Below are 22,172 nucleotides of genomic sequence, written 5' to 3' on the forward strand. Positions count from 1 at the left end.
GCCTTGTCTCCAAGCCAGCCGCCCGTGAGACATAGTGCTATAGGCCCCTATCCGTGGCTCTGTTGGTGTTCCTTCTTGGCCTCGCCATATCCTGCGTTCTTGTGCGGGCAGAGGGACTAGAGTCCCCGCAGGACAGGGACCCACGGACAGAACGGGAGGAGGAGTAAGAGGGAGCGAGATCGAAATATACACCTGTATGTACCTGTATGTACCTAGACATACAGAGAGACATGGACAGAGACAGAGAAAGAGGGGACTGGCAAGCGGGGAGAGAGCTCCTGAGCGAGAGCCAGAGCCCAACAGGCACGTCACAGAGCCGGAGAGACATGGGGTGGGGGAGGGGGGAGGGACGCACAAGCGGGCACACGGACTGGGACAGACGCACTGAGGCTGTGTTGAAGTGGCAGCTTCTCCACCGGAGGGTGGTCGTGCCCGGGGCAGGGCTCCGCTAAGGAGGCATTGCCCTGGCTTTGGCAGTCACCATTGAAGCCCCCAGGGCGGGCCGCCAGGGTCTCCGGAGGGCTGGTGGGCTCTGAATCCCGCCCAGGGACCCGCCCGCGGGAGGAGAGTGGCAGCCCCCAGGCACCCTGGTTGTGAGGGTTGTGTGCCTGCGTGCCTGCTCTTCCCTTGTGGTGGTCTCCCCTGGAGTCGATGGCGCGTGGTGTGTTGGGGTGCTGCTCCCGCCGTCCCCTGGTTTGTCCCGGCTCTTTGTGCCCTGTGTGTCGGGGACACCGTGGCCGGCGGGAAGGGAGGGCTCCTGGCTCTTTTGGGAGACGGGAGGGGACGCGCGGGGGTGTGGGGAGAGGTGCCTGCCAGCGGAGACAGAAGACTCCGGTGGGGCGGGGCGGGTGGGCATCCCGTTGGCCCGAGGACACGCCGATCCTGTGTGTCGGGTCCCGGGGGCAGGCGCAGGGATGGGCGTCCCCTGGGCTCGGGCCGAGGTGCAAAGGACCGGCACGTCCTGGGATGGAGAGAGCCTGGTGGAGGCCTGCGCCGGCAGGCAGCCCTGGGCTTGGGCGTTGGGGGTTGCGGCGGCGGCAGGGTCGGGGAGCGAGAGGGGGCCCTGCGATTGCGGTGGCGGCGGCGGCGACCGAGACGCGGCTGACTGCTGCAGGCTGACGGCCTGCCTCGGCGAAGAGCACTAAGAAGAGGGAGTGGGGGGAGCCCTGGCCGACAGGCCTGGTGTGCGGCTGGGGATGCGAGCTTGTAGTGCTGGGCGGCTGACCCTCCTCTGGCCAGGGGGACCTTCGGCTGCCTGGGCGTCTGCAGAGGGGCAAGGGGCGGCAGGGGTTCGGAGGGAGCCAGGCCGGGGCGGTGGCGCAAAAGGAGAGGCGAGCAAAAGCCTACAGGTATTCCCAGGCGGTCTCCCATCCAAGTACTAACCAGGCCCCTCCCTGCTTCGCTTCCAACATCTGGCGCGTCAGGGTGGTATGGCCTTAGGCGCTGGGACCCGGATCCCGGCACTCCAAGAGCCTGCTCCCGAACTGCCTCTGAGCGCGCGCCATGCTGCTGGGCCGCTCGGGTGGCGAGCATGTCTGCCTGAGCGCCTCCCGCCCGCTCCCCGCCGCCTCCGGACGCTGCTGGCGTGGGCGGCGGGCTACTCCTGGCCGGCAGCGAGGCCCCTTCGCGCCACCCGAGGCTCCATGGGACACTGCCACTTCCCTGATGGTGCCAGAAGTCGTGGAACTCTGGCATCCTGGGACACCCCGCCCCCTACCGCCACCAGGTTTACCCACAACCGCACCCCCAAGGCTGGTGGAGGCCTGCACCAGCAGGCAACCCTGGGCTTGGGAGTTGTGGGAGGACCCCGCGGCAGCGGCGGCGGGGGCGGCTGCGGAGGGGGCGGCTGCGGTGGCGGCGGCGGCGGCGGGGGGGGGGGGGGGCGGCGGCAGGGGGGGCGGCGGCGGGGGCGGCGGCGGCTGCGCGGGAGGGTTGCGAGGTCGGCGATGGAGGCGGCGGCAGCCTTGGGGGCTGTGTCGGTGGGCGCTGGTCGCGTGGAGGGTTGGCGCCGGCGGTAGCGGGGAAGAGGGCGGTGCTGGCGACGGAGGAGGGGAGAAAAGAGACGGGAGATTGAAGCAGTACAGCGATGGCGGCGGCGAGGGCGGGGGCAGGGGTGAGGTCAGCGCTGGAGGGGGGTGTGGGGAGCGCGGTGATGGCGGCGGATTTGGCGGTGGCGGCGGGGGCGAGGGCAGCGCTGTTGGCGGGGGCGGCGATCGAAGGTCGGCGAAGGGATCGAGATGACAGCCTCCGGGACTGAAGAGGACTGAGAAGAGGGTGTGCGGGGGAGCCCTGGCCGACGGGCCTGGTGTGCGGCCGGGGCTGCCAGCTTGTAGTGCCTGGCGGCTAACCCTCTGCTGGTCAGGGGGACCTTCGGCTGGCTGGGCGGCTGCAGAGAGGCAAGGGGCGGCAGGGGTTCGGAGGGAGCCACGCCGGGGCCGCGGCGCAAAAGGAGAGGCGAGCAAAAGCCTGCAGCTATTCCCAGGCGGTCTCCCATCCAAGTACTAACCAGGCCCCTCCCTGCTTAGCTCCCGAGATCAGACGAGATCTGGCGCGTGCAGGGTGGTGTGGCCTTAGGCGCTGGGACCCGGCTCCCGGCACTCCAAGAGCCTGCTCCCGACCTGCTTCTGAGCGCACGCCATGCTGCTGGGCCGCTCGGGTGGCGAGCATGTCTGCCCGAGCGCCTCCCGCCAGCTCCCCGCCTCCTCCAGACGCCGCTGGTGTGGGCGACGGGCTCCTCCTGGCCCGCAGCGAGGCCCCTTCGCGCCCCCCAGTGGCTCTAACGGGCCTCTGTCAGTTCCCTGACTGTGACATATGTCTGGGCGCCCTGGCATCCTGGGCCTCCCCAGGCCCCGAAGGGCTTTTACCCCGCCCCCCTACCCCAACCCCTCTCATCTCCCCCCAGCCCCACAACCGCACACCCCCCTTGCTGCTGTGCTGTCCCCACCTCTCAGGGCCACCGAGGGGGTCGCAGGGTCCTCTCAGTCCCCTCCACCCTAGGGACGTGCAACCCAGGCCCTGGCCCTGGCCGGCCCCACCCACTGGCCCAAAGCCAGGGAGAGCCACCCGCCACCAGGGGGCAGCACCTCCAGTCTGCCGCCACCCTTCCTCACACAGCCTTCTTTCTGGGTTCTCGCCCCTCGTCAGCGACCGGCGTCCCGCCCGATCACTGTTCACTTCACTGGCTACACGTCACCTCTCCTGACCCAGGGAGGTGAGAGAGAGGATGAGAGAAGGCCAGAGACGGAGCAAGAGAGAGGCGGAGAGAGACAGACGGGGACTGTGGGGACAGACTCGCAGAGAGCACTCTCCAGGCTCTGGGCCTCGCGTGGAGGGGTGCTGCGTGCGGGCTGCATGGATATCAGCTGTGACCGCTTGGCCATCAGCTGTTGCCAGTTGGCCATTGGCCACCGGCAGAGCTGCGGTGGCCAAGCTAGGAAGCGCGGATTGTGGACTGCAAATTGCAGAGGGGCGCGGACTGCAGTTGGCCGGCTTGGTGGGTCGGTAGGTTGGTGGGTCTGTTGGTTGGCAGAGAATCGGCCGGCAGGCTGGGGATCGGGCGGCTCCGGCTTGCCGAGTCTCCGAGCCAGCCGCCCGTGAGACATGGTGCTATGAGCCCCCTATCCGTGGTCTGTTGGTGTTCCCTCTTGGCCTCGCCAAATCCTGCATTCTTGTGCGGGCAGAGGGGCTAGAGTCCCCGCAGGACAGGGACAGACAGACAGAACGGGAGGAGGAGTAAGAGGGAGCGAGATGGAAATATGCTCGTATATGTACATGTATGTATCTAGACATACAGAGAGACATGGACAGAGACAGAGAAAGAGGGGGCTGGCACGCGGGGAGAGAGCTCCTGAGCCAGAGCCAGAGCCCAACAGGCACGTCACAGAGCCCGACGGATATGGGGTGGGGGAGGGTGTGAGGGACGCACAGGCGGGCACACGGACTGTTACAGACGCACTGAGGCTGTGTTGAAGTGGCAGCTCCTCCACCGGAGTGTGGTCGTGCCCGGGGCTGGGCTCCGCTAAGGAGGCATTGCCCTGGCGTTGGCAGTCACCATTGCAGCCTCCGGGGCGGGCCGCCAGGGTCTCCGGAGGGCCTGTGGTCTCTGAGCCCCGCCCAGGCACCCGCCCGCGGGAGGAGAGAGGCAGCCCCCAGGCACCCTGGTTGTGAGGGTTGTGCGCCTGCGTGCCTGCTCTGCCCTTGTGGTGGTCTCCCCCGGAGTCGATGGCGCGTGGTGTGTTGGGGTGCTGCTCCCGCCGTCCCCTGGTTTGTCCCGGCTCTTTGTGCCCTGTGTTTCAGGGACACCGTTGCCGGCGGGAAGGGAGGGCTCCTGGCTCTTGTGGGAGACGGGAGGGGACGCGCGGGGGTGTGGGGCGAGGTGCCTGCCAGCGGAGACAGAAGACTCCGGTGGGGCGGGGCGGGTGGGCGTCCCGTTTGCCCGAGGACACGCCGATCCTGTGTGTCGGGTCCCGGGGGCAGGCGCAGGGATGGGCGTGCCCTGGGCTCGGGCCGAGGTGCAAAGCACCGGCACGTCCTGGGATGGAGAGAGCCTGGTGGAGGCCTGCGCCGGCAGGCAGCCCTGGGCTTGGGCGTTGGGGGTTGCGGCGGCGGCAGGGTCGGGGAGCGAGAGGGAGCCCTGCGATGGCGGTGGCGGCGGCGGCGGCGACCGAGACGCGGCTGACTGCTGCAGGCTGACGGCCTGCCTCGGCGAAGAGCACTAAGAAGAGGGAGTGGGGGGGAGCCCTGGCCGACAGGCCTGGTGTGCGGCCGGGGATGCGAGCTTGTAGTGCCGGGCGACTGACCCTCCTCTGGCCAGGGGGACCTTCGGCTGCCTGGGCGGCTGCAGAGGGGCAAAGGGCGGCAGGGGTTCGGAGGGAGCCACGCCGGGGCGGCGGCGCAAAAGGAGAGGCGAGCAAAAGCCTGCAGCTATTCCCAGGCGGTCTCCCATCCAAGTACTAACCAGGCCCCTCCCTGCTTAGCTCCCGAGATCAGAGGAGATCGGGCGCGTTCAGGGTGGTATGGCCGTAGACGCTGGGACCCGGCTCCCCGCGCCCCAAGAGCCTGCTCCCGGCCTGCCTCTGACCGCGCGCCGTGCTGCTGGGCCGCTAGGGTGGCGAGCACGTCTGCCCGAGCGCCTGCCGCCCGCTCCCCGCCTCCTCCGGACGCCGCTGGTGTGGGCGACGGGCTACTCCTGGCCAGCAGCGAGGCCCCTTCGCGCCCCCCAGTGGCTCCACGGGCCTCTGTCACTTCCCTGACTGTGACATATGTCTGGGCGCCCTGGCATCCTGGGCCTCCCCAGGCCCCGAAGGGCTTTCACCCCGCCCCCCTACCCCAACCCCTCTCATCTCCCCCCAGCCCCACAACCGCACACCCCCCTTGCTGCTGTGCTGTCCCCACCTCTCAGGGCCACCGAGGGGGTCGCAGGGTCCTCTCAGTCCCCTCCGGCCCTAGGGACGTGCAACCCAGGCCCTGGCCCTGACCGGACCCATCCACAGGCCCAAAGCCAGGGAGAGCCACCCGCGCCACCAGGATGCAGCATCTCCAGTCTGCAGCCACCCTTCGTCACAAGCCTTCAGTCTGGGCCCTGGAACCCTCGTCAGCGACCGGAGCCCCGCCCGATGTCCGGTCCCTTCACTGGCTACACGTCACCTCTCCTGACCCAGGGAGGTGAGAGAGAGGATGAGAGAAGGCCAGAGACGGAGCAAGAGAGAGGCGGAGAGAGACAGACGGGGACTGTGGGGACAGACTCGCAGAGAGCACTCTCCAGGCTCTGGGCCTCGCGTGGAGGGGTGCTGCTTGCGGGCTGCATGGTCATCAGCTGTGACCGCTTGGCCATCAGCTGTTGCCAGTTGGCCACTGGCCACCGGAGGAGCTGCGGTGGCCAAGCTAGGAAGCGCGGATGGTGGACTGCAAATTGCAGAGGGGCGCGGATTGCAGTGGGCCCGCTTGGCGGGTCGACGGGCGGTGTGTCGGTGGGTTGGCAGAGAAGCGGCCGACAGGTTGGGGATCGGGCGGCTCCGGCTTGCCGTGTCTCCGAGCCAGCCGCCCGTGAGACATAGTGCTATGAGCCCCCTATCCGTGGCTCTGTTGGTGTTCCCTCTTGGCCTCGCCATATCCTGCGTTCTTGTGCGGGCAGAGGGACCAGAGTCCCCGCAGGACAGGGACCGACAGAGAGAACGGGAGGAGGAGAAAGAGGGAGCGAGATCGAAATATACACCTATATGTACCTGTATGTACCTAGACATACAGAGAGACATGGACAGAGACAGAGAAAGAGGGGGCTGGCACGCGGGGAGAGAGCTCCTGAGCCAGAGCCAGAGCCCAACAGGCACGTCACAGAGCCAGAGAGACATGGGGTGGGGGAGGGGGGAGGGACGCACAAGCGGGCACACGGACTGGGACAGACGCACTGACGCTGCTTTGAAGTGGCAGCTTCTCAACCGAAGTGTGGTCATGCCCGTGGCTGGGCTCCACTAAGGAGGCAGTGCCCGGGCATTGAAAGTCACCCTTGAAGCCCCCGGGCCGGGCGGGAGGGCCAGTGGGCTCCGAGCCCCGCCCAGGAACCCCCCGCCCCGCGGGAGGAGAGTGGCAGCCCACAGGCACCCTGGTTGAGAGTGTTGTGTGCCTGCGTGCCTGCACTTCCCCTTGTGGTGGTCTCTCCTGGAGTCCGAGGGCGTGCGGTGTGTTGGGGTGCTCCTCCCTCAGTCCCCTGCTTTGTCCCGGCTCTTTGTACCCTGTGTGTTGGGGCCACTGCGGGAAGGGAGGGTTCCTGGCTCTTGTGGGCGATGGGAGGGGGCGCGCGGGGGTGTGGGGAGAGGTGCCTGCCGGCGGAGACACAGGCTCGGCTAACTGCTGCTGGCTGACTGCCTGCCTCAGCGAAGAGGACTAAGAAGAGGGTGTGGGGGTGAGCCCTGGCCGACGGGCCTTGTGTGCGGCCGGGGCTGCCAGCTTGTAGCGCCGGGTGGCTGACCGGCCTCTGGCCAGGGGGACCTTCGGCTGGATGGGCGGCTGCAGAGGGGCAAGGGGCGGCAGAGGTTCGGAGGGAGCCACGCAGGGGCGGCGGCGCAAAAGGAGAGGCGAGCAAAAGCCTACAGGTATTCCCAGGCGGTCTCCCATCCAAGCACTAACCAGGCCCCTCCCTGCTTAGCTCCCGAGATCAGAGGAGATCGGGCGCGTTCAGGGTGGTATGGTCATAGACGATGGGACTCGGCTCCCCGCGCGCCAAGAGCCTGCTCCCGGCCTGCCTCGTGAGCGCCCGCCATGCAGATGCGCGGCTCCGGTGGCGAGCATCGACCCGCTGGCCGGCTCTGCCAGCACCGCGTCCCCCCCCCCCAGTCCGGCTCCCCGCCTCTTCCGAATGCCCCTGGCGTGGGCGGCGGGCTACTCCTGGCCGGCAGCGAGGCCCCTTCGCGCCACCCGAGGCTCCATGGGACACTGCCACTTCCCTGATGGTGCCAGAAGTCGTGGAACTCTGGCATCCTGGGACTCCCCGGACCCAGACCGCCATACACCCCGCCCCCCTACCGCCACCAGGTTTACCAACAACCGCACCCCCAAGGCTGGGGGAGGCCTGCACCAGCAGGCAACCCTGGGCTTGGGAGTTGTGGGAGGACCCCGCGGCGGCGGCTTGGGCGGCTGCGGAGGGGGGGGCTGCGGCGGCGGGGGACGCGGCGGAGGCGAGGGAGGGTGGGGAGGTAGGCGATGGCAACCGCGAGGATGGCGCCAGGGCGGCCATGGCGGTGGCGACAATGGGGGCTTTGACGGTGGGCGCTGGGGCACGGGGGTCGATGGCGGCGGCGGCGGCGTCGGCGGCGGCGGCGGGGGCGGAGGAGGCCGGGAGAGCAGAGGCGGGAGATTGAGGGAGTATGGCGATGGTGGCGGCGGCGGGCCTGGGGCGGGGGCGGGGGAGATGGCGGTGCAGGAGGCGGGGAGAGCAGAGGAGGGAGATTGAGGGAGTGCGGCAATGGCGGCGGCGGGGGTGGGGAGCGCGGTGCTGGCGGCCGAGGGGGGGAGAGCAGAGGAGGGAGTTTGAGGGAGTACGGCGATGGCGGCAGCGGGGGCGGGGAGGGGGCGAGGGCAGCGCTGGCGGAGGGGGTGGGGAGCGCGGTGATCGCGGCGGCGGCGGCGCGGGAGGGTTGCGAGGTCGGCGATGGAGGCGGCGGCAGCGTTGGGGGCTGTGTCGGCGGGCGCTGGGCGCGGGGAGGGTTGGCGCCGGCGGCGGCGGTAGCGGGGAAGAGGGCGGTGCTGGCGACGGAGGAGGGGAGAGCAGAGGCGGGAGATTGAAGCACTACAGCGATGGCGGTGGCGAGGGCGGGGGCAGGGGTGAGGTCAGCGCTGGAGGGGGGTGTGGAGATCGCGGTGAGGGCGCCGGATTTGGCGGTGGCGGCGGGGGCGAGGGCAGCGCTGTTGGCGGGGGCGGTGATCGAAGGTCGGCGAAGGGATCGAGATGACAGCCTCCGGGACTGAAGAGGACTGAGAAGAGGGTGTGCGGGGGGAGCCCTGGCCGACGGGCCTGGTGTGCGGCCGGGGCTGCCAGCTTGTAGTGCCTGGCGGTTAACCCTCTGCTGGTCAGGGGGACCTTCGGCTGGCTGGGCGGCTGCAGAGAGGCAAGGGGCGGCAGGGGTTCGGAGGGAGCCACGCCGGGGCCGCGGCGCAAAAGGAGAGGCGAGCAAAAGCCTGCAGCTATTCCCAGGCGGTCTCCCATCCAAGTACTAACCAGGCCCCTCCCTGCTTAGCTCCCGAGATCAGAGGAGATCTGGCGCGTGCAGGGTGGTGTGGCCTTAGGCGCTGGGACCCGGCTCCGGGCACTCCAAGAGCCTGCTCCCGACCTGCTTCTGAGCGCACGCCATGCTGCTGGGCCGCTCGGGTGGCGAGCATGTCTGCCCGAGCGCCTCCCGCCAGCTCCCCGCCTCCTCCAGACGCCGCTGGTGTGGGCGACGGGCTCCTCCTGGCCCGCAGCGAGGCCCCTTCGCGCCCCCCAGTGGCTCTAACGGGCCTCTGTCACTTCCCTGACTGTGACATATGTCTGGGCGCCCTGGCATCCTGGGCCTCCCCAGGCCCCGAAGGGCTTTTACCCCGCCCCCCTACCCCAACCCCTCTCATCTCCCCCCAGCCCCACAACCGCACACCCCCCTTGCTGCTGTGCTGTCCCCACCTCTCAGGGCCACCGAGGGGGTCGCAGGGTCCTCTCAGTCCCCTCCACCCTAGGGACATGCAACCCAGGCCCTGGCCCTGGCCGGCCCCACCCACTGGCCCAAAGCCAGGGAGAGCCACCCGCCACCAGGGGGCAGCACCTCCAGTCTGCCGCCACCCTTCCTCACACAGCCTTCTTTCTGGGTTCTCGCCCCTCGTCACCGACCGGCGTCCCGCCCGATCACTGTTCACTTCACTGGCTACACGTCACCTCTCCTGACCCAGGGAGGTGAGAGAGAGGATGAGAGAAGGCCAGAGACGGAGCAAGAGAGAGGCGGAGAGAGACAGACGGGGACTGTGGGGACAGATTCGCAGAGAGCACTCTCCAGGCTCTGGGCCTCGCGTGGAGGGGTGCTGCGTGCGGGCTGCATGGATATCAGCTGTGACCGCTTGGCCATCAGCTGTTGCCAGTTGGCCATTGGCCACCGGCAGAGCTGCGGTGGCCAAGCTAGGAAGCGCGGATTGTGGACTGCAAATTGCAGAGGGGCGCGGACTGCAGTTGGCCGGCTTGGTGGGTCGGTAGGTTGGTGGGTCTGTTGGTTGGCAGAGAATCGGCCGGCAGGCTGGGGATCGGGCGGCTCCGGCTTGCCGAGTCTCCAAGCCAGCCGCCCGTGAGACATGGTGCTATGAGCCCCCTATCCGTGGTCTGTTGGTGTTCCCTCTTGGCCTCGCCAAATCCTGCATTCTTGTGCGGGCAGAGGGGCTAGAGTCCCCGCAGGACAGGGACAGACAGACAGAACGGGAGGAGGAGTAAGAGGGAGCGAGATGGAAATATGCTCGTATATGTACATGTATGTATCTAGACATACAGAGAGACATGGACAGAGACAGAGAAAGAGGGGGCTAGCACGCGGGGAGAGAGCTCCTGAGCCAGAGCCAGAGCCCAACAGGCACGTCACAGAGCCCGACGGATATGGGGTGGGGGAGGGTGTGAGGGACGCACAGGCGGGCACACGGACTGTTACAGACGCACTGAGGCTGTGTTGAAGTGGCAGCTCCTCCACCGGAGTGTGGTCGTGCCCGGGGCTGGGCTCCGCTAAGGAGGCATTGCCCTGGCGTTGGCAGTCACCATTGCAGCCTCCGGGGCGGGCCGCCAGGGTCTCCGGAGGGCCTGTGGTCTCTGAGCCCCGCCCAGGCACCCGCCCGCGGGAGGAGAGTGGCAGCCCCCAGGCACCCTGGTTGTGAGGGTTGTGCGCCTGCGTGCCTGCTCTGCCCTTGTGGTGGTCTCCCCCGGAGTCGATGGCGCGTGGTGTGTTGGGGTGCTGCTCCCGCCGTCCCCTGGTTTGTCCCGGCTCTTTGTGCCCTGTGTTTCAGGGACACCGTGGCCGGCGGGAAGGGAGGGCACCTGGCTCTTGTGGGAGACGGGAGGGGCGCGCGGGGGTGTGGGGGGAGGTGCCTGCCAGCGGAGACAGAAGACTCCGGTGGGGCGGGGCGGGTGGGCATCCCGTTGGCCCGAGGACACGCCGATCCTGTGTGTCGGGTCCCGGGGGCAGGCGCAGGGATGGGCGTCCCCTGGGCTCGGGCCGAGGTGCAAAGGACCGGCACGTCCTGGGATGGAGAGAGCCTGGTGGAGGCCTGCGCCGGCAGGCAGCCCTGGGCTTGGGCGTTGGGGGTTGCGGCGGCGGCAGGGTCGGGGAGCGAGAGGGGGCCCTGCGATTGCGGTGGCGGCGGCGGCGACCGAGACGCGGCTGACTGCTGCAGGCTGACGGCCTGCCTCGGCGAAGAGCACTAAGAAGAGGGAGTGGGGGGAGCCCTGGCCGACAGGCCTGGTGTGCGGCTGGGGATGCGAGCTTGTAGTGCTGGGCGGCTGACCCTCCTCTGGCCAGGGGGACCTTCGGCTGCCTGGGCGTCTGCAGAGGGGCAAGGGGCGGCAGGGGTTCGGAGGGAGCCAGGCCGGGGCGGTGGCGCAAAAGGAGAGGCGAGCAAAAGCCTACAGGTATTCCCAGGCGGTCTCCCATCCAAGTACTAACCAGGCCCCTCCCTGCTTCGCTTCCAACATCTGGCGCGTCAGGGTGGTATGGCCTTAGGCGCTGGGACCCGGATCCCGGCACTCCAAGAGCCTGCTCCCGAACTGCCTCTGAGCGCGCGCCATGCTGCTGGGCCGCTCGGGTGGCGAGCAAGTCTGCCTGAGCGCCTCCCGCCCGCTCCCCGCCGCCTCCGGACGCTGCTGGCGTGGGCGGCGGGCTACTCCTGGCCGGCAGCGAGGCCCCTTCGCGCCACCCGAGGCTCCATGGGACACTGCCACTTCCCTGATGGTGCCAGAAGTCGTGGAACTCTGGCATCCTGGGACACCCCGCCCCCTACCGCCACCAGGTTTACCCCCAACCGCACCCCCAAGGCTGGTGGAGGCCTGCACCAGCAGGCAACCCTGGGCTTGGGAGTTGTGGGAGGACCCCGCGGCAGCGGCGGCGGGGGCGGCTGCGGAGGGGGCGGCTGCGGTGGCGGCGGCGGTGGGGGGGGGCCGGCGGCGGGGGCGGCGGCGGCTGCGCGGGAGGGTTGCGAGGTCGGCGATGGAGGCGGCGGCAGCCTTGGGGGCTGTGTCGGTGGGCGCTGGTCGCGTGGAGGGTTGGCGCCGGCGGTAGCGGGGAAGAGGGCGGTGCTGGCGACGGAGGAGGGGAGAAAAGAGACGGGAGATTGAAGCAGTACAGCGATGGCGGCGGCGAGGGCGGGGGCAGGGGTGAGGTCAGCGCTGGAGGGGGGTGTGGGGAGCGCGGTGATGGCGGCGGATTTGGCGGTGGCGGCGGGGGCGAGGGCAGCGCTGTTGGCGGGGGCGGCGATCGAAGGTCGGCGAAGGGATCGAGATGACAGCCTCCGGGACTGAAGAGGACTGAGAAGAGGGTGTGCGGGGGAGCCCTGGCCGACGGGCCTGGTGTGCGGCCGGGGCTGCCAGCTTGTAGTGCCTGGCGGCTAACCCTCTGCTGGTCAGGGGGACCTTCGGCTGGCTGGGCGGCTGCAGAGAGGCAAGGGGCGGCAGGGGTTCGGAGGGAGCCACGCCGGGGCCGCGGCGCAAAAGGAGAGGCGAGCAAAAGCCTGCAGCTATTCCCAGGCGGTCTCCCATCCAAGTACTAACCAGGCCCCTCCCTGCTTAGCTCCCGAGATCAGACGAGATCTGGCGCGTGCAGGGTGGTGTGGCCTTAGGCGCTGGGACCCGGCTCCCGGCACTCCAAGAGCCTGCTCCCGACCTGCTTCTGAGCGCACGCCATGCTGCTGGGCCGCTCGGGTGGCGAGCATGTCTGCCCGAGCGCCTCCCGCCAGCTCCCCGCCTCCTCCAGACGCCGCTGGTGTGGGCGACGGGCTCCTCCTGGCCCGCAGCGAGGCCCCTTCGCGCCCCCCAGTGGCTCTAACGGGCCTCTGTCAGTTCCCTGACTGTGACATATGTCTGGGCGCCCTGGCATCCTGGGCCTCCCCAGGCCCCGAAGGGCTTTTACCCCGCCCCCCTACCCCAACCCCTCTCATCTCCCCCCAGCCCCACAACCGCACACCCCCCTTGCTGCTGTGCTGTCCCCACCTCTCAGGGCCACCGAGGGGGTCGCAGGGTCCTCTCAGTCCCCTCCACCCTAGGGACGTGCAACCCAGGCCCTGGCCCTGGCCGGCCCCACCCACTGGCCCAAAGCCAGGGAGAGCCACCCGCCACCAGGGGGCAGCACCTCCAGTCTGCCGCCACCCTTCCTCACACAGCCTTCTTTCTGGGTTCTCGCCCCTCGTCAGCGACCGGCGTCCCGCCCGATCACTGTTCACTTCACTGGCTACACGTCACCTCTCCTGACCCAGGGAGGTGAGAGAGAGGATGAGAGAAGGCCAGAGACGGAGCAAGAGAGAGGCGGAGAGAGACAGACGGGGACTGTGGGGACAGACTCGCAGAGAGCACTCTCCAGGCTCTGGGCCTCGCGTGGAGGGGTGCTGCGTGCGGGCTGCATGGATATCAGCTGTGACCGCTTGGCCATCAGCTGTTGCCAGTTGGCCATTGGCCACCGGCAGAGCTGCGGTGGCCAAGCTAGGAAGCGCGGATTGTGGACTGCAAATTGCAGAGGGGCGCGGACTGCAGTTGGCCGGCTTGGTGGGTCGGTAGGTTGGTGGGTCTGTTGGTTGGCAGAGAATCGGCCGGCAGGCTGGGGATCGGGCGGCTCCGGCTTGCCGAGTCTCCGAGCCAGCCGCCCGTGAGACATGGTGCTATGAGCCCCCTATCCGTGGTCTGTTGGTGTTCCCTCTTGGCCTCGCCAAATCCTGCATTCTTGTGCGGGCAGAGGGGCTAGAGTCCCCGCAGGACAGGGACAGACAGACAGAACGGGAGGAGGAGTAAGAGGGAGCGAGATGGAAATATGCTCGTATATGTACATGTATGTATCTAGACATACAGAGAGACATGGACAGAGACAGAGAAAGAGGGGGCTGGCACGCGGGGAGAGAGCTCCTGAGCCAGAGCCAGAGCCCAACAGGCACGTCACAGAGCCCGACGGATATGGGGTGGGGGAGGGTGTGAGGGACGCACAGGCGGGCACACGGACTGTTACAGACGCACTGAGGCTGTGTTGAAGTGGCAGCTCCTCCACCGGAGTGTGGTCGTGCCCGGGGCTGGGCTCCGCTAAGGAGGCATTGCCCTGGCGTTGGCAGTCACCATTGCAGCCTCCGGGGCGGGCCGCCAGGGTCTCCGGAGGGCCTGTGGTCTCTGAGCCCCGCCCAGGCACCCGCCCGCGGGAGGAGAGAGGCAGCCCCCAGGCACCCTGGTTGTGAGGGTTGTGCGCCTGCGTGCCTGCTCTGCCCTTGTGGTGGTCTCCCCCGGAGTCGATGGCGCGTGGTGTGTTGGGGTGCTGCTCCCGCCGTCCCCTGGTTTGTCCCGGCTCTTTGTGCCCTGTGTTTCAGGGACACCGTTGCCGGCGGGAAGGGAGGGCTCCTGGCTCTTGTGGGAGACGGGAGGGGACGCGCGGGGGTGTGGGGCGAGGTGCCTGCCAGCGGAGACAGAAGACTCCGGTGGGGCGGGGCGGGTGGGCGTCCCGTTTGCCCGAGGACACGCCGATCCTGTGTGTCGGGTCCCGGGGGCAGGCGCAGGGATGGGCGTGCCCTGGGCTCGGGCCGAGGTGCAAAGCACCGGCACGTCCTGGGATGGAGAGAGCCTGGTGGAGGCCTGCGCCGGCAGGCAGCCCTGGGCTTGGGCGTTGGGGGTTGCGGCGGCGGCAGGGTCGGGGAGCGAGAGGGAGCCCTGCGATGGCGGTGGCGGCGGCGGCGGCGACCGAGACGCGGCTGACTGCTGCAGGCTGACGGCCTGCCTCGGCGAAGAGCACTAAGAAGAGGGAGTGGGGGGGAGCCCTGGCCGACAGGCCTGGTGTGCGGCCGGGGATGCGAGCTTGTAGTGCCGGGCGACTGACCCTCCTCTGGCCAGGGGGACCTTCGGCTGCCTGGGCGGCTGCAGAGGGGCAAAGGGCGGCAGGGGTTCGGAGGGAGCCACGCCGGGGCGGCGGCGCAAAAGGAGAGGCGAGCAAAAGCCTGCAGCTATTCCCAGGCGGTCTCCCATCCAAGTACTAACCAGGCCCCTCCCTGCTTAGCTCCCGAGATCAGAGGAGATCGGGCGCGTTCAGGGTGGTATGGCCGTAGACGCTGGGACCCGGCTCCCCGCGCCCCAAGAGCCTGCTCCCGGCCTGCCTCTGACCGCGCGCCGTGCTGCTGGGCCGCTAGGGTGGCGAGCACGTCTGCCCGAGCGCCTGCCGCCCGCTCCCCGCCTCCTCCGGACGCCGCTGGTGTGGGCGACGGGCTACTCCTGGCCAGCAGCGAGGCCCCTTCGCGCCCCCCAGTGGCTCCACGGGCCTCTGTCACTTCCCTGACTGTGACATATGTCTGGGCGCCCTGGCATCCTGGGCCTCCCCAGGCCCCGAAGGGCTTTCACCCCGCCCCCCTACCCCAACCCCTCTCATCTCCCCCCAGCCCCACAACCGCACACCCCCCTTGCTGCTGTGCTGTCCCCACCTCTCAGGGCCACCGAGGGGGTCGCAGGGTCCTCTCAGTCCCCTCCGGCCCTAGGGACGTGCAACCCAGGCCCTGGCCCTGACCGGACCCATCCACAGGCCCAAAGCCAGGGAGAGCCACCCGCGCCACCAGGATGCAGCATCTCCAGTCTGCAGCCACCCTTCATCACAAGCCTTCAGTCTGGGCCCTGGAACCCTCGTCAGCGACCGGAGCCCCGCCCGATGTCCGGTCCCTTCACTGGCTACACGTCACCTCTCCTGACCCAGGGAGGTGAGAGAGAGGATGAGAGAAGGCCAGAGACGGAGCAAGAGAGAGGCGGAGAGAGACAGACGGGGACTGTGGGGACAGACTCGCAGAGAGCACTCTCCAGGCTCTGGGCCTCGCGTGGAGGGGTGCTGCTTGCGGGCTGCATGGTCATCAGCTGTGACCGCTTGGCCATCAGCTGTTGCCAGTTGGCCACTGGCCACCGGAGGAGCTGCGGTGGCCAAGCTAGGAAGCGCGGATGGTGGACTGCAAATTGCAGAGGGGCGCGGATTGCAGTGGGCCCGCTTGGCGGGTCGACGGGCGGTGTGTCGGTGGGTTGGCAGAGAAGCGGCCGACAGGTTGGGGATCGGGCGGCTCCGGCTTGCCGTGTCTCCGAGCCAGCCGCCCGTGAGACATAGTGCTATGAGCCCCCTATCCGTGGCTCTGTTGGTGTTCCCTCTTGGCCTCGCCATATCCTGCGTTCTTGTGCGGGCAGAGGGACCAGAGTCCCCGCAGGACAGGGACCGACAGAGAGAACGGGAGGAGGAGAAAGAGGGAGCGAGATCGAAATACACACCTATATGTACCTGTATGTACCTAGACATACAGAGAGACATGGACAGAGACAGAGAAAGAGGGGGCTGGCACGCGGGGAGAGAGCTCCTGAGCCAGAGCCAGAGCCCAACAGGCACGTCACAGAGCCAGAGAGACATGGGGTGGGGGAGGGGGGAGGGACGCACAAGCGGGCACACGGACTGGGACAGACGCACTGACGCTGCTTTGAAGTGGCAGCTTCTCAACCGAAGTGTGGTCATGCCCGTGGCTGGGCTCCACTAAGGAGGCAGTGCCCGGGCATTGAAAGTCACCCTTGAAGCCCCCGGGCCGGGCGGGAGGGCCAGTGGGCTCCGAGCCCCGCCCAGGAACCCCCCGCCCCGCGGGAGGAGAGTGGCAGCCCACAGGCACCCTGGTTGAGAGTGTTGTGTGCCTGCGTGCCTGCACTTCCCCTTGTGGTGGTCTCTCCTGGAGTCCGAGGGCGTGCGGTGTGTTGGGGTGCTCCTCCCTCAGTCCCCTGCTTTGTCCCGGCTCTTTGTACCCTGTGTGTTGGGGCCACTGCGGGAAGGGAGGGTTCCTGGCTCTTGTGGGCGATGGGAGGGGGCGCGCGGGGGTGTGGGGAGAGGTGCCTGCCGGCGGAGACACAGGCTCGGCTAACTGCTGCTGGCTGACTGCCTGCCTCAGCGAAGAGGACTAAGAAGAGGGTGTGGGGGTGAGCCCTGGCCGACGGGCCTGGTGTGCGGCCGGGGCTGCCAGCTTGTAGCGCCGGGTGGCTGACCGGCCTCTGGCCAGGGGGACCTTCGGCTGGATGGGCGGCTGCAGAGGGGCAAGGGGCGGCAGAGGTTCGGAGGGAGCCACGCAGGGGCGGCGGCGCAAAAGGAGAGGCGAGCAAAAGCCTACAGGTATTCCCAGGCGGTCTCCCATCCAAGCACTAACCAGGCCCCTCCCTGCTTAGCTCCCGAGATCAGAGGAGATCGGGCGCGTTCAGGGTGGTATGGTCATAGACGATGGGACTCGGCTCCCCGCGCGCCAAGAGCCTGCTCCCGGCCTGCCTCGTGAGCGCCCGCCATGCAGATGCGCGGCTCCGGTGGCGAGCATCGACCCGCTGGCCGGCTCTGCCAGCACCGCGTCCCCCCCCCCCAGTCCGGCTCCCCGCCTCTTCCGAATGCCCCTGGCGTGGGCGGCGGGCTACTCCTGGCCGGCAGCGAGGCCCCTTCGCGCCACCCGAGGCTCCATGGGACACTGCCACTTCCCTGATGGTGCCAGAAGTCGTGGAACTCTGGCATCCTGGGACTCCCCGGACCCAGACCGCCATACACCCCGCCCCCCTACCGCCACCAGGTTTACCAACAACCGCACCCCCAAGGCTGGGGGAGGCCTGCACCAGCAGGCAACCCTGGGCTTGGGAGTTGTGGGAGGACCCCGCGGCGGCGGCTTGGGCGGCTGCGGAGGGGGGGGCTGCGGCGGCGGGGGACGCGGCGGAGGCGAGGGAGGGTGGGGAGGTAGGCGATGGCAACCGCGAGGATGGCGCCAGGGCGGCCATGGCGGTGGCGACAATGGGGGCTTTGACGGTGGGCGCTGGGGCACGGGGGTCGATGGCGGCGGCGGCGGCGTCGGCGGCGGCGGCGGGGGCGGAGGAGGCCGGGAGAGCAGAGGCGGGAGATTGAGGGAGTATGGCGATGGTGGCGGCGGCGGGCCTGGGGCGGGGGCGGGGGAGATGGCGGTGCAGGAGGCGGGGAGAGCAGAGGAGGGAGATTGAGGGAGTGCGGCAATGGCGGCGGCGGGGGTGGGGAGCGCGGTGCTGGCGGCCGAGGGGGGGAGAGCAGAGGAGGGAGTTTGAGGGAGTACGGCGATGGCGGCAGCGGGGGCGGGGAGGGGGCGAGGGCAGCGCTGGCGGAGGGGGTGGGGAGCGCGGTGATCGCGGCGGCGGCGGCGCGGGAGGGTTGCGAGGTCGGCGATGGAGGCGGCGGCAGCGTTGGGGGCTGTGTCGGCGGGCGCTGGGCGCGGGGAGGGTTGGCGCCGGCGGCGGCGGTAGCGGGGAAGAGGGCGGTGCTGGCGGCGGAGGAGGGGAGAGCAGAGGCGGGAGATTGAAGCAGTACAGCGATGGCGGTGGCAAGGGCGGGGGCAGGGGTGAGGTCAGCGCTGGAGGGGGGTGTGGAGATCGCGGTGATGGCGGCGGATTTGGCGGTGGCGGCGGGGGCGAGGGCAGCGCTGTTGGCGGGGGCGGCGATCGAAGGTCGGCGAAGGGATCGAGATGACAGCCTCCGGGACTGAAGAGGACTGAGAAGAGGGTGTGCGGGGGAGCCCTGGCCGACGGGCCTGGTGTGCGGCCGGGGCTGCCAGCTTGTAGTGCCTGGCGGCTAACCCTCTGCTGGTCAGGGGGACCTTCGGCTGGCTGGGCGGCTGCAGAGAGGCAAGGGGCGGCAGGGGTTCGGAGGGAGCCACGCCGGGGCCGCGGCGCAAAAGGAGAGGCGAGCAAAAGCCTGCAGCTATTCCCAGGCGGTCTCCCATCCAAGTACTAACCAGGCCCCTCCCTGCTTAGCTCCCGAGATCAGACGAGATCTGGCGCGTGCAGGGTGGTGTGGCCTTAGGCGCTGGGACCCGGCTCCCGGCACTCCAAGAGCCTGCTCCCGACCTGCTTCTGAGCGCCCGCCATGCTGCTGGGCCGCTCGGGTGGCGAGCATGTCTGCCCGAGCGCCTCCCGCCAGCTCCCCGCCTCCTCCAGACGCCGCTGGTGTGGGCGACGGGCTCCTCCTGGCCCGCAGCGAGGCCCCTTCGCGCCCCCCAGTGGCTCTAACGGGCCTCTGTCAGTTCCCTGACTGTGACATATGTCTGGGCGCCCTGGCATCCTGGGCCTCCCCAGGCCCCGAAGGGCTTTTACCCCGCCCCCCTACCCCAACCCCTCTCATCTCCCCCCAGCCCCACAACCGCACACCCCCCTTGCTGCTGTGCTGTCCCCACCTCTCAGGGCCACCGAGGGGGTCGCAGGGTCCTCTCAGTCCCCTCCACCCTAGGGACGTGCAACCCAGGCCCTGGCCCTGGCCGGCCCCACCCACTGGCCCAAAGCCAGGGAGAGCCACCCGCCACCAGGGGGCAGCACCTCCAGTCTGCCGCCACCCTTCCTCACACAGCCTTCTTTCTGGGTTCTCGCCCCTCGTCAGCGACCGGCGTCCCGCCCGATCACTGTTCACTTCACTGGCTACACGTCACCTCTCCTGACCCAGGGAGGTGAGAGAGAGGATGAGAGAAGGCCAGAGACGGAGCAAGAGAGAGGCGGAGAGAGACAGACGGGGACTGTGGGGACAGACTCGCAGAGAGCACTCTCCAGGCTCTGGGCCTCGCGTGGAGGGGTGCTGCGTGCGGGCTGCATGGATATCAGCTGTGACCGCTTGGCCATCAGCTGTTGCCAGTTGGCCATTGGCCACCGGCAGAGCTGCGGTGGCCAAGCTAGGAAGCGCGGATTGTGGACTGCAAATTGCAGAGGGGCGCGGACTGCAGTTGGCCGGCTTGGTGGGTCGGTAGGTTGGTGGGTCTGTTGGTTGGCAGAGAATCGGCCGGCAGGCTGGGGATCGGGCGGCTCCGGCTTGCCGAGTCTCCGAGCCAGCCGCCCGTGAGACATGGTGCTATGAGCCCCCTATCCGTGGTCTGTTGGTGTTCCCTCTTGGCCTCGCCAAATCCTGCATTCTTGTGCGGGCAGAGGGGCTAGAGTCCCCGCAGGACAGGGACAGACAGACAGAACGGGAGGAGGAGTAAGAGGGAGCGAGATGGAAATATGCTCGTATATGTACATGTATGTATCTAGACATACAGAGAGACATGGACAGAGACAGAGAAAGAGGGGGCTGGCACGCGGGGAGAGAGCTCCTGAGCCAGAGCCAGAGCCCAACAGGCACGTCACAGAGCCCGACGGATATGGGGTGGGGGAGGGTGTGAGGGACGCACAGGCGGGCACACGGACTGGGACAGACGCACTGAGGCTGTGTTGAAGTGGCAGCTTCTCCACCGGAGGGTGGTCGTGCCCGGGGCAGGGCTCCGCTAAGGAGGCATTGCCCTGGCTTTGGCAGTCACCATTGAAGCCCCCAGGGCGGGCCGCCAGGGTCTCCGGAGGGCTGGTGGGCTCTGAATCCCGCCCAGGGACCCGCCCGCGGGAGGAGAGAGGCAGCCCCCAGGCACCCTGGTTGTGAGGGTTGTGTGCCTGCGTGCCTGCTCTTCCCTTGTGGTGGTCTCCCCTGGAGTCGATGGCGCGTGGTGTGTTGGGGTGCTGCTCCCGCCGTCCCCTGGTTTGTCCCGGCTCTTTGTGCCCTGTGTGTCGGGGACACCGTGGCCGGCGGGAAGGGAGGGCTCCTGGCTCTTTTGGGAGACAGGAGGGGACGCGCGGGGGTGTGGGGAGAGGTGCCTGCCAGCGGAGACAGAAGACTCCGGTGGGGCGGGGCGGGTGGGCATCCCGTTGGCCCGAGGACACGCCGATCCTGTGTGTCGGGTCCCGGGGGCAGGCGCAGGGATGGGCGTCCCCTGGGCTCGGGCCGAGGTGCAAAGGACCGGCACGTCCTGGGATGGAGAGAGCCTGGTGGAGGCCTGCGCCGGCAGGCAGCCCTGGGCTTGGGCGTTGGGGGTTGCGGCGGCGGCAGGGTCGGGGAGCGAGAGGGGGCCCTGCGATTGCGGTGGCGGCGGCGGCGACCGAGACGCGGCTGACTGCTGCAGGCTGACGGCCTGCCTCGGCGAAGAGCACTAAGAAGAGGGAGTGGGGGGAGCCCTGGCCGACAGGCCTGGTGTGCGGCTGGGGATGCGAGCTTGTAGTGCTGGGCGGCTGACCCTCCTCTGGCCAGGGGGACCTTCGGCTGCCTGGGCGTCTGCAGAGGGGCAAGGGGCGGCAGGGGTTCGGAGGGAGCCAGGCCGGGGCGGTGGCGCAAAAGGAGAGGCGAGCAAAAGCCTACAGGTATTCCCAGGCGGTCTCCCATCCAAGTACTAACCAGGCCCCTCCCTGCTTCGCTTCCAACATCTGGCGCGTCAGGGTGGTATGGCCTTAGGCGCTGGGACCCGGATCCCGGCACTCCAAGAGCCTGCTCCCGAACTGCCTCTGAGCGCGTGCCATGCTGCTGGGCCGCTCGGGTGGCGAGCATGTCTGCCTGAGCGCCTCCCGCCCGCTCCCCGCCGCCTCCGGACGCTGCTGGCGTGGGCGGCGGGCTACTCCTGGCCGGCAGCGAGGCCCCTTCGCGCCACCCGAGGCTCCATGGGACACTGCCACTTCCCTGATGGTGCCAGAAGTCGTGGAACTCTGGCATCCTGGGACACCCCGCCCCCTACCGCCACCAGGTTTACCCACAACCGCACCCCCAAGGCTGGTGGAGGCCTGCACCAGCAGGCAACCCTGGGCTTGGGAGTTGTGGGAGGACCCCGCGGCAGCGGCGGCGGGGGCGGCTGCGGAGGGGGCGGCTGCGGTGGCGGCGGCGGCGGCGGGGGGGGGGGGGGGGGCGGCGGCAGGGGGGGCGGCGGCGGGGGCGGCGGCGGCTGCGCGGGAGGGTTGCGAGGTCGGCGATGGAGGCGGCGGCAGCCTTGGGGGCTGTGTCGGTGGGCGCTGGTCGCGTGGAGGGTTGGCGCCGGCGGTAGCGGGGAAGAGGGCGGTGCTGGCGACGGAGGAGGGGAGAAAAGAGACGGGAGATTGAAGCAGTACAGCGATGGCGGCGGCGAGGGCGGGGGCAGGGGTGAGGTCAGCGCTGGAGGGGGGTGTGGGGAGCGCGGTGATGGCGGCGGATTTGGCGGTGGCGGCGGGGGCGAGGGCAGCGCTGGCGGCGGTGGCGGCGACCGAGGGTCGGCGAAGGGATCGAGAAGACAGCCTGCGGGACTGAAGAGGACTAAGGAGAGGGTGTGCGGGGCAGCCCTGGCCCACGGGCCTGGTGTGCGGCCGGGGCTGCCAGCTTGTAGTGCCTGGCGGCTAATCCTCTGCTGGTCAGGAGGACCTTCCGCTGGCTCGGCGGCTGCAGAGAGGCAAGGGGCGGCAGGGGTTCGGAGGGAGCCACGCCGGGGCGGCGATGCAAAAGGGGAGGCGAGCAAAAGCCTACAGGTATTCCCAGGCGGAATCCCATCCAAGTACTAACCAGGCCCGACCCTGCTTAGCTTCCCAGATCAGACGAGATCTGGCGCGTGCAGGGTGGTATGGCCTTAGGCGCTGGGACCCGGCTCCCGGCACTCCAAGAGTCTGCTTCCGACCTGACTGTGAGCGCGCGCCATGC

General features: G+C 69.2%; 8 pseudogenes; all 8 read right to left on the reverse strand.

Moving 5' to 3' along the window:
* Positions 1 to 2,456: 2,456 nt before the first annotated feature.
* Positions 2,457 to 2,576, reverse strand: LOC148757260 (5S ribosomal RNA; annotated as a pseudogene).
* A 2,331-nt stretch (positions 2,577 to 4,907) lies between these two features.
* Positions 4,908 to 5,027, reverse strand: LOC148757261 (5S ribosomal RNA; annotated as a pseudogene).
* Positions 5,028 to 7,076: 2,049 nt separating this feature from the next.
* On the reverse strand, positions 7,077 to 7,195 carry LOC148757262 (5S ribosomal RNA; annotated as a pseudogene).
* A 5,014-nt stretch (positions 7,196 to 12,209) lies between these two features.
* On the reverse strand, positions 12,210 to 12,329 carry LOC148757263 (5S ribosomal RNA; annotated as a pseudogene).
* A 2,331-nt stretch (positions 12,330 to 14,660) lies between these two features.
* Positions 14,661 to 14,780, reverse strand: LOC141569296 (5S ribosomal RNA; annotated as a pseudogene).
* Positions 14,781 to 16,829: 2,049 nt separating this feature from the next.
* On the reverse strand, positions 16,830 to 16,948 carry LOC141569287 (5S ribosomal RNA; annotated as a pseudogene).
* A 1,467-nt stretch (positions 16,949 to 18,415) lies between these two features.
* Positions 18,416 to 18,535, reverse strand: LOC141569313 (5S ribosomal RNA; annotated as a pseudogene).
* Positions 18,536 to 21,987: 3,452 nt separating this feature from the next.
* LOC141569307 (5S ribosomal RNA) lies at positions 21,988 to 22,107 on the reverse strand (annotated as a pseudogene).
* Between the last annotated feature and the right edge of the window lie 65 nt (positions 22,108 to 22,172).

The sequence above is a fragment of the Rhinolophus sinicus genome, chromosome 9 (assembly GCF_057876585.1).
Source record: "Rhinolophus sinicus isolate RSI-liver-muscle chromosome 9, RSI-T2T, whole genome shotgun sequence".
Taxonomy (NCBI): domain Eukaryota; kingdom Metazoa; phylum Chordata; class Mammalia; order Chiroptera; family Rhinolophidae; genus Rhinolophus; species Rhinolophus sinicus.